This window comes from Syngnathus acus, chromosome 10 (genome assembly GCF_901709675.1).
Source record: "Syngnathus acus chromosome 10, fSynAcu1.2, whole genome shotgun sequence".
Classification (NCBI taxonomy): Eukaryota; Metazoa; Chordata; class Actinopteri; order Syngnathiformes; family Syngnathidae; genus Syngnathus; species Syngnathus acus.
The window spans coordinates 17,614,931-17,631,332 of NC_051095.1; positions in this window are offsets into that span (position 1 = coordinate 17,614,931).

A 16,402-nucleotide genomic window follows, 5' to 3' on the forward strand; every position below is an offset into this window, starting at 1 on the left:
GTTGCAGGATGAGCCTTTCCATGGTCTTCATCAGATGAGAGGTCAGGGCCACAGGTTGGTGGGCTCAAGTGATTGGGCTCCTTGGGGTGTGTGATCTTTGGCACCGGAACCACACAGGAAGTCTTCCACAATGCAGGGACCCTCTCCAGATTAAGGCTCAGGTTGAAGATATGCAGGACAACATGACAGAGCTGGTCTGCGCAGTACCTGAGCGCTCTGGAGCTGATTCCATCCGGTCCTGCTGCCTTCCTGATCTTTGTCTTTCTGAGCTCACATCTCACCTGTTAAGCCGTGAGGTGGACGTGTGGCTGTGTTGAGGCGAGAGATGGGGGTGGCGATGAAACAGAGAGTGCAGGTAGCGACCAGGAGAGGGTGGAGGCAATATACGGTGGTGGTTAGATGGTAGCAAGGGAGAGGGGGAGATTGTTAACGACTCAGAGTCACATCTATCGAAGATCAGGTTTAGGTCGTTATCCCACCCCCGGTCAGCGGGAACTGTAGCGCTACCATTGTCCTCAAGGTGGCCAGAGATGTGAACATGACCCAGAGTAACTTAAAAACAAATAAAAACACAAAAAACAAGGAAAAGTTTGGAAGGTTCGGTAACAAGCTGCAGAGACATTGTTGGTGTTACTGCTCTAAATGGTACAGCCACAGTCACCAGCAGAATTCAGATATTAGACATTGGATATTGGATCATTGTTGATGAGACTATTTACCAAGATGGTTGTTCTTGTGATACATTTTTGTTCCTCATCTTAACCATTGTAGAAGGCACCAACTAAAAGCACAAACCAAACTGGCAAACTGATTTTGTGCAGCCATGTGAGTAGCAAATAAAATACAACTGGTATCCTTGCAAATAAAACTCAGTAGTGGCTCGTTTGCTATATTTATATAAAATGTTAGCCAACCCCTAATGAAGTACAGAAAACTAACCACACGTATGAGTTGTAAGCGCACTTTCGTCTGTTAATTTAGCATCCGTTTGTACATTGCATACAGCTGCAAAATGGAATGCAATTGTTAGAGTAATTAAGTTGTATGAGGAGACAGGATGTTCCAACTCCACGATCCCACCCCCAGGTAAAAATCTAGCATCCTTTAGTGCCGAGCGCAATCATGATGAGGCCTGAAACACATCCAGCATGCAGAGAGTAAAGCTGATGTGTGAAGAGAGGAATTGGACACAAATCTCTTTTTCACAAGTTAAACTCAACAAGTTTGAATGCTCCGACACGTGAACACACCTCTCTGTCACTGTGGCTGTCATCCATCCAGGTGGGTGGCATTTTACTTTCCACAGCCAAATGCTCTTAGAAATGGGAGATGGACTTAGACCGAGCCTACTTTTTTAAATGTGCAGTTGTACGTATCCTGTCGCCTCATCTCTGTCCTCTATTTCTAAGTTTCCAATTTATAGGGGCATCTAATTACCCTGTAAGGGTGCAGTCTGACATTGCACTTTGGCTTGCACTTGTCTTACTCATCTTGCCCTTTTCAGTCAAACTTCATCCGACTATTGGTTGTTTAATGAGTCATAATTATTCACAGTATGCTTTCTGTGAACTTGGTGGGCAAAGGGCTTCTTCATATCTGAAAAAGGTAAAATCATTTTGGATTAAAGATTAAATGTTTTTAATTACCAAGGAATCCAGCTGCCTTCAATTTAACATTTGTGAAATTTTTGTGGATTATCCGGATTACTGAAAATTATTGGTCAGTCTATACTAAATAGAGCATGAACGGAGTGCGTATACATAAAGCAACTTAACATTAAACTAACCAGTAATTATACTATAAATAGTCAACTGGCAAGACAGTTTATGGTTTAATGGCTTTAAAAAACATTTGATTAGTTGGCCAACAGGAATTCTCTGGAAGTCGGTCACAAGGTAGGTACTATGTATTTTTATTCATCTGGTTGTTGGTGAACATCTCAGTCATCTCATGTGAAAAATGGTTGATTTTAATTCCAGACTTTTTTTAATAACCCTAAACTAAAGGAGAGCAAAAATCATACAGTAGCATATTGTTGCTTTAAATTCACACAATATCACTCCATATTAAAATCTAAACATACTGTATTTCCATTTGAAAGCGACTGCAGATATATCCCAAATGTGTTTGATAGACTCCTCTGAAGTGGCCACAGTAACCCAAAGGCAAGGCCTCCTGAGGGACAGAGAAGATAATCACTGTGCAGCCTTATCAACACTCAGCATCAAATGCTTAAAGACAGGATTGCTAAAAGCTGTTCTTTTCACAAAGCCCCGATGCCAACATTACATTGTTGATGCATGTTATTTGACAGGAGAATGCACCAGTTATCCCCGCAGCAGATGCTGCTTGAGTTGTCACACATCTGCAGTAGCAGAAAGAGTGTAGGACCACAAATGGAGTTTATACACCACCAATTCTGAATTCCTTTTTGAAATCCCTCATTAATTTTCAACCAGACTCTCTCATTGGATGTAACAGGAGCAAATTAAAATCCCTCCATCCCTCTGTCGTGATGAATAGCACCTGCCCACAAGCAAGTTCACATTTGTCATATTTAATCATGATCACAGAAGACCTGCACTTCAATGCTATATTCTGCTCCATTTGTGGACAAGTTTCATTCATTCAGAAAATGTTACCCAAGGGTGAGTGAAAACATTTCACACAGAAACCCACTGTCAGAAACAAGCAGAAAGAATGTTGATGTATTCACAAGTAGCGTAATCTTGACTTGAGAGTGGAGCACCAAGAAAAATGTTTGTGACTCATTAAATGACTTTTGCTGATTGCATTGTTTTGATATCATCATCACTATTTTTGGAAGATTTTAATTTGTTTATCACTCCTTATCACCTTTTTTTTCAAATTATACCTGCTGCTGTTAGTTTTAATGGGGAGACCTCGCCAGATTTTTAAGTAATCATTCAGCAAAGTGGAAAAAAATGAAACTTAGAAAACCCAAGATTCGAGTGTAAGTAAATCAATTCAAATAAATAAATAAACAAACAAATAAATAAATAAATAAATAAGCATTATGGTGGCAAAAAAGAAGAAAAAAAGCTATATTTGAGAGGATGAGGACATGCTCGTCTAAATAAATAGCAGGAAACAATTCAAAAAGGACAATTTAAAATAGAATGAGAGGTCTGACTCAACCCTGAAAACTTTGATTCTAATTCCAAGTGTCTTGACATGCAGTGACATTAATTTACTGCCAAAAACATCGGCATATTAATCAGAATTGATTGTCAAAAAACAGAGTGATTAATTTTATTAGCTGCATGTATGCCTTGAGAAATAAAGATCAGCGAGGTGATATTAGGGCCAGTGGCATTTATTTCTGGTCATTGTCCAGCCACATTTCTTCATCTCTCTCCCGTTCTAATGGGTGGTGGTACAAGCTTGAATGGTTGGATACAAGTAGATAAGAAAGTCTTATTTGAAAACTTCACTTCGATTTGGACCATGTTGAGGAGTGGGCCAACATAATAGTTGCAGTAAGATGTTGTGTTGGGCAGTTCACACGCATTTTGTCATGTTTAGGATTACGAGAAGTAATCGCGGGAAGTTGTGCTTCATTCTCATAGCCATTTCAGTTTTAATTAGTCAATGACAGACTGATTTTATTTTCAAAATTCATGATACACACACGAGAGGGAATGTGTGGACAGAAGTATTGATCACAGTCTTACAATTCAACATTTTGCATTGACTGTTGGCTGACTGATGGCATTATTTCATTAATGATTTAGCCCTGAACTTTGCATTGTGCTGACACCAGAGATGGGGTAGCTAAGCTGTGATTAAAGCCCCAAAGCCTTGTGATTCCCTGTGGCTGGCAGTCTGCTCATCACTATTACTTATTCACCAAAAATAGAAAAAGATGAACTTCCAGCATGCTAGCGACCTTCTCCATACACTTTCTTCCAAGTCCGACCTACCTGTTATAATCCTGCATAATGGAAATGTGGAATGTCACCTTGTGTGTGAGAGACAGCTGATATCTTTCCCTGTGCAAAAAACGTCATTTAGCACAACTGCAGATCACATTTAATTAGATGAGAGGATTTAAATTGCTATGCATCAAGCACTGCAGATGGCCAAAACGGGAAAGAACTTGGGCCACAGGCCAGATTCCATGAGCTCTTCTATAACCCATCAAAATCCCTTGAGCTACGGGGGTCACTAAGTCAGAACACAGCTGCCTTAATTAACAATGACCATCGCTTGGAAATGTCCAGAATTTTAATGGCTCTCACCTGGAGTCAAACTAGTAATGAGTGATGTTTATAAATAAGGAAATTTAAAGCAGAAGTCCACTGGAAGGTTGAATACGGTTTATGTGTAAGCAACAGTAAATTCCTGGAAATTCAGTGGTTTGCTCAAATTTGCCATTCGAAAATTCAGGGTGCAACAAAAATGGAGTGCCAGGGCGCCCCGACGTACAGGGGAAAATTGTGTGTGGGAGTCACCACAGATTATGACATTAATGATCACTGTCGTGTCGCTACATTTAGCAAATGACCGGAGTGTGTTGACGCAGGAATAGAACGGCAAAGCCACTTCGCCAGTTTATTCGGCCATCGTGGATATTTCAAAGCATTTCGAATTTGGAAATAAAATTTTACCTGAACATTTATCACTCTTGTTATTACACCCAAAACCATGTCAGCAACACACTTGTGTTAATGCAGAAGTGTTGGGGTAGGGGTGGAGGGGGGGTAACAGATACAGATTTACGTCATATTCTTGCGACGGCAGAGCAAAAATCACACCTTTCCATGTTTTTAAATGTATTTTCTTAGAATAAATCCTTGCTAGACTAAAGTTTAAAAACAGTTAAGTATGCCGATTTTAGAAGTTGGAAGTTCTTCATCTTGGGTTCACTTCCGCATTAACAAACTTCCTCAACTTATTTGGATAAGATTCATAATGTCTCCGTATATTATATAAGGCAGTTCTTTTGTTTAGACAAATAAAATGAATGAATTTTACTTTGGACACTCGGGTGAAGAGAGGGGCGGAGCTGTCAACTGATCACCACCTGGTGGTGGGTTGGGTTCAATGGTGGGGAAAGATGCCGGTACGACCTGGCAGACCCAAATGTACTGTGAGGGTTTGCTGGGAACGTCTGGCAAAATCCCCTGTCAAAAAGCGCTTCAACTCCCACCTCCAACAGAGCTTTCCCACATTCCGGGGGAGGCGGAGGACATTGAGTCTGAGTGAACCATGTTCCGTGCCTCTATTGTCGAGGCGGCCAACCAGAGCTGTGGCCGTAAGGTGGTTGGTTTCTATCGTGGCGGCAACCCCCCGAACCCGCTGGTGGACACTGTCGGAAAGGGATGCCGTCAACCTGAAGAAGGAGTTCTATCGGGCCGTTTTGGGCTGCGGGACTCCGGAGGCAGCCGACAGGTGGCCAAGTGGAACGCAGCTTTGGCGGTTGCAAAGGCAAAAACGCGGGAGTGGGAGAAGTTCGGCAAGGCCGTGGAGAATGACTTCCAGACGGCTTCGAGGAAATATCTGGTTCACCATCTGACGTCTCAGGAAGAGGAAGCATCCATCCATCCATCTTCTTCCGCTTATCCGGGGTCGGGTTGCGGGAGCAGCAGCTTTAGGAGGGATTCCCAGACTTCCCTCTCCCCAGCCACTTCGCAATTTGTTCTTCATCAGCAAAATGGGGGGGGGGGTCCAGCAGTTACGGACTAAAAAGGCCCATTGGTACTAAAGATTATGCTTTCAGTGACAGACGAAAATGCTGCTTCTGTTGGTGCTTCGTCTGTTAGTTTCCATCATTTGTCTTTTGCCAGCAAAACGGACGTTGGTCAGTGACGGATTGAGGAACCTTCCGTCAGTACTGAAAAATGCCCACCTCTGCACAGTACACATATAGTACATGTATGGAGGCTGTAGGTGATCACTAGTATTTGCCAATACTGAAACAACAAAAGATTCCGAACAAAATAAGACGTGAAAATTAACGTTAGTGATATTTCATATCAAGTAAAACAACACTTTTATTCAAGCTAGTGCCGTTGTTCCTCATTGCCTTGAGAGCTTCACAATGCTCAGCAGTTTCCCAGGACAATGGCTGCAATCGTGTTGTGATTACTGGTTTATGCATGTGCACAACACACACACACACACACACACAAACAAAATATTGCCTTGATTGCTCGGACCGTGGCTGAATTAAGATTCAGAGACCAAGTGCCAACATTGTCTGTAGTCAGCAATAAGAAGCGGGGGGGGGGGGGGGGGGGGGGGGGAATCACCAGTATTACCCAGGATCCAATCCCAAATAGAACAAGAATGTTTCAGCGACAAAATATCTTAAGTCTACATCCAGGTGGTATGCATGGTAACACTGGTATTGACCACTGCAATAGTGCTGGAGCAAGAATATGCTTCCCTGTGGGGCTTAGATGAGTAAGGAGCTGTCAAGCCCAGCACCCAAAAGTGTTAATAGACCCCCTGCCCCTGACTATCTCCTGGTCTGCATCTTGCCGCCAGCTGAGTTCTCCAAAGCCCTTGCTGCAAAATCCCGATACAAGTCACCTTCATCTCACAGATAGAGCGATTGATAAAACCATGGCTGTTTTAATACATGCATTGTGCATCAAGGTATTTTGTATTTCTTCTCAATTATACTGCTCAATTTGCAGTTCAATCAAGATAGATAAGGGGTCATTTTTTCCAGTCATAAGTCCTATCTGTAGGCTACTAAAATATTAGTTAAATGAATATGACAACATAGACATAAATGCAAATTGTTCAACTGTCCACTACTCTACTCGCATATCGTAAAATCTGGATCATTGTGATATGTTGTGATTCATTAATTCAGTTTTGTCCTCAATTTATATTATATTGATGAGAGGATGTGAAGGGAATTTCAATGAAGCTCACAGCTCATGACATTTGCAAGTATGGTTAGATGCCTGTATTTTTTATTTTTATTTAATGAACAGATATAGGTAAGACACATGACCTCAGCTGGTATATTCTAACCGCAGTGTAACCCACTTTGATACGATCATGACATTGGGTCAGACTTAATTGTTTCTGTTTACATTTTTCTCCTGGTCCCAAATCGACTCGCAGGGCTGTTACGATTCATGTTGACTAACAGAAATAATTTTAACATATAATACATTTGTAATATTATATTCTAATAAAAGTCCACCTTTTTCACAACCCCGAGGAAACTAAAAGTGACAAATTTTTTTCTTCTATGCCCCTTGACTTCTGATGCTTTTATGCGTGTGTGTGTGTGTGTGTGTGTGTGTGTGGGAGGGGGGGCTGAGTGTATTGTATTATATCAAGAACATATGATAGATTCCTGAAAACCTTGAATGTGTGAATGAGTGTACTCTTACAGTTTATTATTTGACAGAACACATTTACAAATTTTATCTCACAAACACATGACGTGAGTGTGTTAGGGTCATCATCTGTGGCCTAGTTATATTTATTCACACTGTAATATACTCAGCCAGCAGGCCCAACCAACACTGTGGGGCACCGTTGGTTAATACATGTCAGTAAACAAAGTTAGATGCCCTGTCACCAAGCACTGGAGAATAGTCCTTGTTTAGAGAAATGGCTGCCAGTAAACTTGGCAAGGACCATGAGGACCCAAAGACTGGGCAGTTTGCCAAACAGAGAATCCAACATTAAGACTTGTGAATGCTTCGGTTCAACAAGATAAACATAACAGAAGGACATGGGACAAAACTGTCCGAGCCTCATGCCAGATGTTGGGAACTTAGAGCTGCATGTAGCAAGCAGAATGCAGCCTCTGCTAGGATTAAAAAGAGAATAGACATACTGTTGAGCCATTTGAGCTCAGTGAAGAGGTGAAAATTGTAGCAATGCTCACATGATCCAAACCTTTGCTCCAGTACTCCACTCCGGCAAACCTAGTTAGTATAAGCGGTACATGAGGAAAATGGATGAATGATTGGAGGGATCAATGTAGGGAAGACTGAATAACCAGTCATAATGATGTCTGTAGTTTTTATATCATTTAGTACTATATCAACCAAACTTTAAACCATAGTGCAGTACAGTACATGTATGTGCGCTGGCATTATCGTTGTATTAAACAGTACAATCAATGATCAAAACAAAATGCAAATGAAAGCTTTGGATAAAATGTGAGTTTATGCTGTCCAACTTGTAAACAACATGCAAATGAAAGACATACAGTAACTGAAATAACTGACCCTGCTTGTCTTTGTGGCCAAAAGGCACCGCTTTAATGTACATACATCGTACACTGTTTCCACGGTAACGAGCAAGCCTTCAATGCACTTGTCCATCCATTGGCCTCAAGTTCATTTAGAACAACAAGCACTATACATTGGGAAACAACAAACAATGAAGGCACTTCCTGTAGAGACCTTCTAATGATTGGGAACGCAGACTCTTTCAAACATTGGTCTTCCTGTGAAAATTTCACTTATTTATGAAGAGTACACACAGGAGTCTGTTGGATCCATTCTTACCTATTTGGAGCGTTTAACATTCATGAGGGTAGAGAAAAAAAACATCATCCAATTGTGATTTCCCCAACCAGAAAGTCAGAACATGTGAACACAGGATGTGTTTCTGCACACCACTAAACATTGATATTACATATCACACCATAGACACATGGGAGTGAGAAGTGGTAAGGAAAACCAAGTCAAAACCTATTCGGAACAAAAATTGAATGAACTATGCAGAGCGTTTCTGTTTTCTTGCTTTGTCAAGGAAAGTCGCACCGGCTAATTCATCTGCTACGACTATTTGGTCAATCTGCGCATGTAAAAGTGTGTCAAATACATACACGCAAGTCTTAATCTGATATTTTTAGTGTCCATGAAAACAGTGCATACGAGCATAATTTTAATCTGAACCCTGAAGAAATGTTATCCCTGTAAACGTAGTCACTGAGTCGCCACCCATCAGAGGCGTAGCCAGGAATTTTTCCAGTAGGGGCGCGCGCCCACAGGAAAAAAAAATCGAACATCACCCACGCCGTTCGCTGATCGCTAAAACAACATCCGGGTCCGGGAGGCAAACGGTGAATGATAACATCGCGCACATAGAATAGCGCAAGCACATTCGCGCAAGACCGAAAGAAAAAAACGGCATGAAAATGAAGAATCGAAAAAGCTCGATTCTTTTTTTTTTTTTTTTTCCAACCGGGGCGCAGGGAGTCCTAACCGGGGCGCCGCCCCGGCTCGCCCCGGCTTGGCTAAGCCTCTGCCACCCATGTTGAGTTCTATCCCACTCTTATTAATTTTCCTATTAATATTAAGACATAATGTTATCAAAAAGGATGTGTGCAAAGGGCCAAAAATGAGAACTTTTTTTCTGTTCACCCTGCCCCAAATTAAAAAGTACCTTTCACAAGATCTGTCAAAGTTGTCTTTTCCCCTTGCATTACTGTTCTGGGGGAAAGATACTGACAGTAATTTCCCGACTTTGGAGTTGGGGAACTGGGCTTATCTTTATGTGGACTTGAAGAAAGATGCATCTAGATTGAGGACTGAAATATTCATCTGGTTTATCTAGTCAACAAAAGTTGACTCTCACTTTTAGTAGTAGATATTGTCTCTGTAATGCTTGAACCGCTGGACCCTGAGTATACATTTCAATAAGGGTATTTTTCTTAGAATTGTTACCATTCATTTCTATGAAATTATGACTGTACTTGATTTGTTGCTTTCATGAAAAATCATGATTTGGCACACTGAGACATAAAAATGTCTGCCCAGTTATACAGCCTCTCTGACAGAGTGTATTATTAAAGGCCTTATTGCTTCCCTGATTTTCATTTAATCTGCCTCCGAGATGCATTATTGTGCACACTTTATGATCTCATATTGTTTTATTGGAACATGCATTGTGCCTCTGTAGTACCTCTTGCTTTTATGGCCGTGCAGTAAATTCTGTCTTTTAGGATGAAATCTTGAATTACTTCAATAAGTTGGTGCAGGCCATCACAGAGGGCAGGCTAAATTTGGAAGATGGTGTATTGGTAAGTTTTTGATTTACTGCTGGGTTCAAAGAATGTTAAGGATCTCTCTCACACTCAACTCACTGGCTGAGTGGGATTTATTCACCTGATATGTGTAGCACAGCAAACAGCTGCGCTCAATAGCACGAAGCGGGTCCTCTCCAAGAAGCTGTCACCATAGCAGCCTACTAAAGTCACCGAAAAAGCTTCTGGCTTGAAAAAGTACCCACAATAGAGAGCGATGACTAAAATGGCATTTGATTTGCTAGCACAAATGGTCACATTTAAATTCTACAGTTGGTCAAAGAAATCTAGTAATACATTTAAACCACTAGACTCCTTACATTTCTCTTGAGTTACTTATTTTGCATGTTAACAGTGTATAACCTGGCTTCATGAGAGTCATATGAAAAAGCACAATTACACAAATGTAAAAAAGTAGAACATTTCACAATCACAAAGATGATCTGTCTTAGAGAGCTTGATCAGCAGTCTGAAAGTTTAGGCACCTTTCACAATCTATATGCAATATGCAGTGCTTTACATGGCAAAAATAAATGCCAATTCTCCCATTATTCCATTTTTGCCAGGTATTTATCCAACTATATAGTGGTGAACTGGTATAATACTGAGAGGGATTATACGTCCATCATTGCACCTTTCATGTTAGCAAATAAGAAAAAATAATTGAAATAAATTAGATAAGAGCCAACAAATTCAGACAACCATTTCATCGTTTTAATAGCAGGGATGAGAATGGCAAATGTGAAAAAAACACTGAAAAGTAGCCGGGAGTCTGGGGGGGCTGATGACGGGAGTCGGGGGGGGCGATTATATATATATATATATATATATAAAATCTCAACGGATTTACACAATCCACGAAAATGATACTTTCGACGGAAAAAAACACGGAAATCCGCGGATCCACGGAAAATTCTCATCTCTGTAAAAGGATAAAATTAAAATTTGCAGGTCTGGGAAAATACTCTCAGTACACAGCTTTATAGATGTACTGTTTTTTTAACCAGTTGTTGCAGAAATTATTCTTTAGAAGAGCTCATATACATACAGTATGCCACGCAACAGTCGGTACAAACTCTCTGACGTGGCAGTTAATAAAGCTGGGCTTGTTGCGCTTTATTGGAATTATCAGCTCAGTTGGAGCACGTCTTAAACCAAATTGCTTGGCAGAAACTATGCATTATGTAAAGGCGTATTAACACCAAACTTTGAGTCAGCAGGATGCCTTATGCATTTCTTTCTCTGTAACTATAGACATGATGAAAGGTATCACTTTTTAACTGAATGTGCAGCCAGATTAGTGGGGATATTCGCTAGGATTTGAAGCTCAGAAATTGGAATTCTCGCAATCTAAAATATCCCGAGGGGTATCCACAGTACACATACTGTATAACAAGAACATATTTATCGTAGAAGTCTATGTTGCCCTTGGAATACCTTGTCTAAATGCAAATCTGTGTGATGTATGCATATGTTTCCATTTCAGAGAAGCTAAAGCACCATATTTTGTCAAGTCATATTTTAATCACATGCACCGTGAAAAAGAAGATGATTCTATTTATATCTTTTTTGGATTAGATGTCCTGATAATATTTACTGGATGTCACAAAGAGTTGTTCACTTCATGCTTATTCATTTCTTCATTCTTTACATTCACATCTGATAAAATGGAAGATAAATAGACTCCAACCTATGGTGCCCCCGGAACGAGCTTTGGGGCATTCAAAAGTAGCCCACTCTCCTCAATAAGGCGATCAGATGAATAGACTTTTCTCCCTTTCCAGGCTGATTGGTGCTGACAAACTATATATCACCTGTGAGGGAGCAGCAGCCTATTTCAGCTCGACTTGTCTCACTCTATTGCTCGGCCACGGGAATCACTCTGGCCGAGAAAAAAAAGGAGACAGCTCTGAGGCCTTTTGTGCAATGGTGTGCTTCTTATTTTCAACTTCGCAGCAGGTCTTGTTCTGTAGGATGAAAGACCCGACCACACCTATCCTTCAGTTTTGTGTACAATAAGTAGGGATTGAATTTAGGAAACTTGACAAATTTCATTTCTCAGCATTACGGTTTATGCCTTTCTTTGACGAAACACTTCTGTTTCCTTGCTGTCTGCGCATCTCCACTTACTTTGCAAGCAGTGAGGTAATTTCAACGAGGATTGCTTCTTTGTTCATCCCTTTGTGCAGCCAAGGGTTTGACATGAAAAATGTTCAATAAATGCAAACCTCACCACTGATCCAAGCTAGTTAAAATCAAACATTACTCTGTTTGCCTAGGCAATAAAAGTGTTTGTGTTGGGCTAAAAAACAGATTAACAATCACCACATGCTGGGCAAACTCAAATATACAGTATATATAATCTGACACCCGCAGAGGCTTTTACTTTGAAAAACCGCTGATTAAGATTGTGTAATTTGTTTGCTCTGTTGATATCAGAGCAATTTTTTTAGTTCACCAAGAAATTGGCCTATGACCTGGAGGCAATGCTATGCCATTCAAAGGAATATGTTTCATTATTTCTAACCTGATAATCTAGCCTTCAAACACATTTTAATACATCTTTTATTGCCCTTGGCGCAACTGTTTCTCTTTGATCCCCTGCAAGTCTAAGTGTGAACGATCACAGGATACATTGCCATTAGTGTTTGAGCAACAGCTTCTTTTTTTTTTTCAAGCAATGACTTCAAAGTTACACACCATTAAATACTTGCACAGGCATACAATGTGATTCTCTGGACACAGGATTGTTGGTAGAAATAAGGAGCACATTTCTATTCTCTCTGCAACTCAATGTCTGCATAGCAATCAGCTTGTAAATTTGGGTTGAATCACAAGTCACTCCTCAAAGCATCATGCTTGTTAAACCTACAGGCTCTGGGGTTAGAAGCTTGGATGAAAGCCAGAGGCTGGTGAAAACAGTTTTCTGTCCAAAGAAGAGTTGAAAGCTGACTTAGTGACTGCTTTGGGCTGCTCGTGTTAAACGTGCACTGACCGCCGTTGTTTTCATGCTGAAATGTGCACCACACGCTGATGAGACTACGGATAATAAGCAGAAGGCGTACCGTACAAAGCATAGCTTGTTATCAACAGAAAATTCTGCATCTCTATGGCTAGGGAGGGGGGGGGGGGCATCTTGAATGGAAATTCTATTGACCAATTTAATTGTTTTTGGTAAGATAATAAATATCCCTGATCTTATCTGAAGAAAAGCAATCTCGGAAAATAGCATTTTTAAATTACTATCCTTTAACACAATACCTTACAGTCCCTACACATCATTATTATTTTTTTGTTAAATCATGCTCTTCAAATAAAAAACAACACATTTTTAACAGCGTATGAATGGTTCTGGGGTTTTCATTTTGTATTGTATTGTGTTGTACCTCATAAAATCATTTAATATTTTATACTAAGTATTAAAGTGTGTGAAATTATGTCAATTAGTCAAAAAGAGAAGAAAAACAAACATTCTATGATACTGAGTCACAACATTTTTTTTACACAGTCACATGAACTATGAAAAAGGAAAAACAGACAGTGGCTGTCTTGCGCTGGAATGGGGTGAAACTATCTTGACAATCGATTGAGGATAGCAGTAATTTATAGAATATTAGCAATGTGAGGCTTTAAACAAAGGTAAACATTACATTGTGTATTCCATTGGTCTATTGTGGCATATCGTACCAAATGTGTTGTTAAACAAACAGAAAAAAAGTAAAACAATGGTATCCCAAGAAAAGTGTCAAGTACCGTCTGTGGCCTCATATTTAAGTGCATTTCGTTCCTGAATATCACAATTCAATATACAATACTGTAATGCAATATGATGGATTTACAATTGCATTAAAAATGAACTAAAACATCCAGGGTTGTAATCATTCAGTCACATTATTCTAATTACGAGGAAACTTGAATTAATGCCTGTGATCGGTGTCATAAAGGACAACCTGTATAAGGCCCTTGTGGGATGCTAGGGTTTAGATGGAGGGCTGTATGTGTGGGGTTCATTTATCAAAATCCCTCATGACTGATATGGCAGCTGAGAGGAGATGGATCACCCGCTTAAAGCAGCTGGTGCCGCCACACACAGGGCCCTCTGACAACAACGTACACCTCCAGGACTGTGCAAAGCTCAGAGGGATATACACGTAACCATCTTTTGCAGTTTGGGCAGGACCTTTGCATGAACACATACACATGGTTATGTTTTGGGCCTTGTTTATTTGATTATTTAACGTGGAGTATGTCACCTTTTTTTTTTGTTTGATTCAAATATGCATCTTCATAGCTGTTCAGGAAGTACATCACTGATAAACCCAAATGAAATGGTTAATGCATCACGAAGTTGAATCTTTCAGCCAGCTGTGTTGTGTGCAGTATGTATGATGATACAGCAGAGAAATTATCATAGGTATAGATACATAATGCAAGAGCGATCACTTCAATAATGTGTTTCATACAACTTGAAAGGTGATAAGCTGCGGGAATTTCCAAGTAGAGCAAGTGCCACTCGCAGGATTCAGTGTCTCAGTATTTTACATCATAATAAAGGCGGTAGCTGCATCAGCCGACCCACATCTGATCAAGAATCTCTATTTGGCAAGTCATGGAAAAAGCGTTGGTTTTCAGTTCACAGGCCAAACACCTCCTACTTGAGTTCAAATTGGCTCAATCACATGCACCTCTCTGTTTCCAACACGTTGTGAATCATTTACTCAAGAGAGACCCGTTGACATTTAGTTCAGACGCTATATGTGCACCACCAATTCCCATGACACTCGGTGCTAGACAAAACATGCATGCATCAATTTCTGGAGTAAAATGGCATTAAAGGCACAGAAAAATCCCGTCCGTATGTGCAGCTTCATCATCTGAAAGAATTTTCCAGTTTAACCGCCTCAATTTCAATCTGTTCTTCTCACCGTCCCTTGACCAGACAGACAGAAACAATAATTTCCTATGATTTCGATATTCAAGCATTTCATTTTAGGAACGGTTCTGATTCCTTCTACTGTATATACGTGATGTAAAACAACTTAATCGGAATAGAAAATACTGTGGGAAACTAAACTAAGCAGTGCATTATGTTCAAACTGAAGCCCCGAAGCATCAGCTCTATGAATTCATTACCATCGGTTGATATATTTGTCAAAATGGGTACAGACACACATCTCATATTCTTTAAAGTTCTGTTGGAGTAGCAATGGCCATAATGTGTTACTTCAGTTACTTCATGTTTTTGTCACCTCTCTCAAGGGCACAGTGCTGTCAGTACCTAGTTTATCATCAAGCTTTTGCGGATGAGTACCAGAGGTGGTGCTCATTTTTTCCCAACCCACTGCAACCTCATGGATGAACCTAAAACCTTAAAGCACATCTGTGATTGCTCCACGCAATTTTATTAACACATGAATGAAATACAATGACATGCACCACAAACATCCACGGAGCTCAGAAGATACTGTGCCTTGTTTAAATTTACTCAAATCACATTGCTCCACATGTGGCACAATGCATACCTGCTTTTAGGTAGTCTAAAATATAGTCTACTTTCTTTTTTTTTTTTGACAGGGACAGTGTACATCAATGAACATTTCTGTAAATGCACCAGAATTAGCCAAAGGGCTATTTTTCATCTGTAGTCCCTGGACAGCTCTTACACATGTCAACTTAAAAACTGGAAACAAATACAGTATAATATGCAAGAACAATAAAACATGAAAGACAACGAACTTAAATGTTTAAAATTCAGTCTGTTGTTGTGGTGAGGGGATATGTCCGGTACTAGTGATGTTGACATGTTTGATGTGATGTGAACCAGATTTTTAGATTTTGGTCACCAAATTGCCAGATCCACTAGGGGCGTGCAATAGAATGCATCAGTCTGCCAAATTCACAAACGATAAACCAGACTTGCACCCATTTTTACGTTGTACAAGTGCACAGGCGCTTGTCTATGAAAATAGGACACCTTATTGAGCTACATTTTTCTTACAGTTTTCTTTAAAGTCCTCAAGCAAGATTTCAGCTGGGCGCCCCAATGTTGGACAGCATTGTCCAATAGTGATTCTTGAGGAGTTCTTATCATGACCTAGTTTTAAATGCCAGTGACCTGACAGCAGTATTTGATAAGTCAGAAGCAGAGATCACATGGGAATATTCACCCTTGTGTAAAGAGAGTTTATTTTCCTACATGAGTTAAAGTCCACCATTCTCTCAATCAAAGAGGTTTGCAGCATGACCAAACATGGTGAAAGTCAATGGGGAGGACAATGCTACGCTGTGTGTGCAAACTTCTCTCATTGTCTCCATTGTATGATGTGTAATTGAGAGACAATTTGTATTACGTGGCATTGCTAAAAGGAT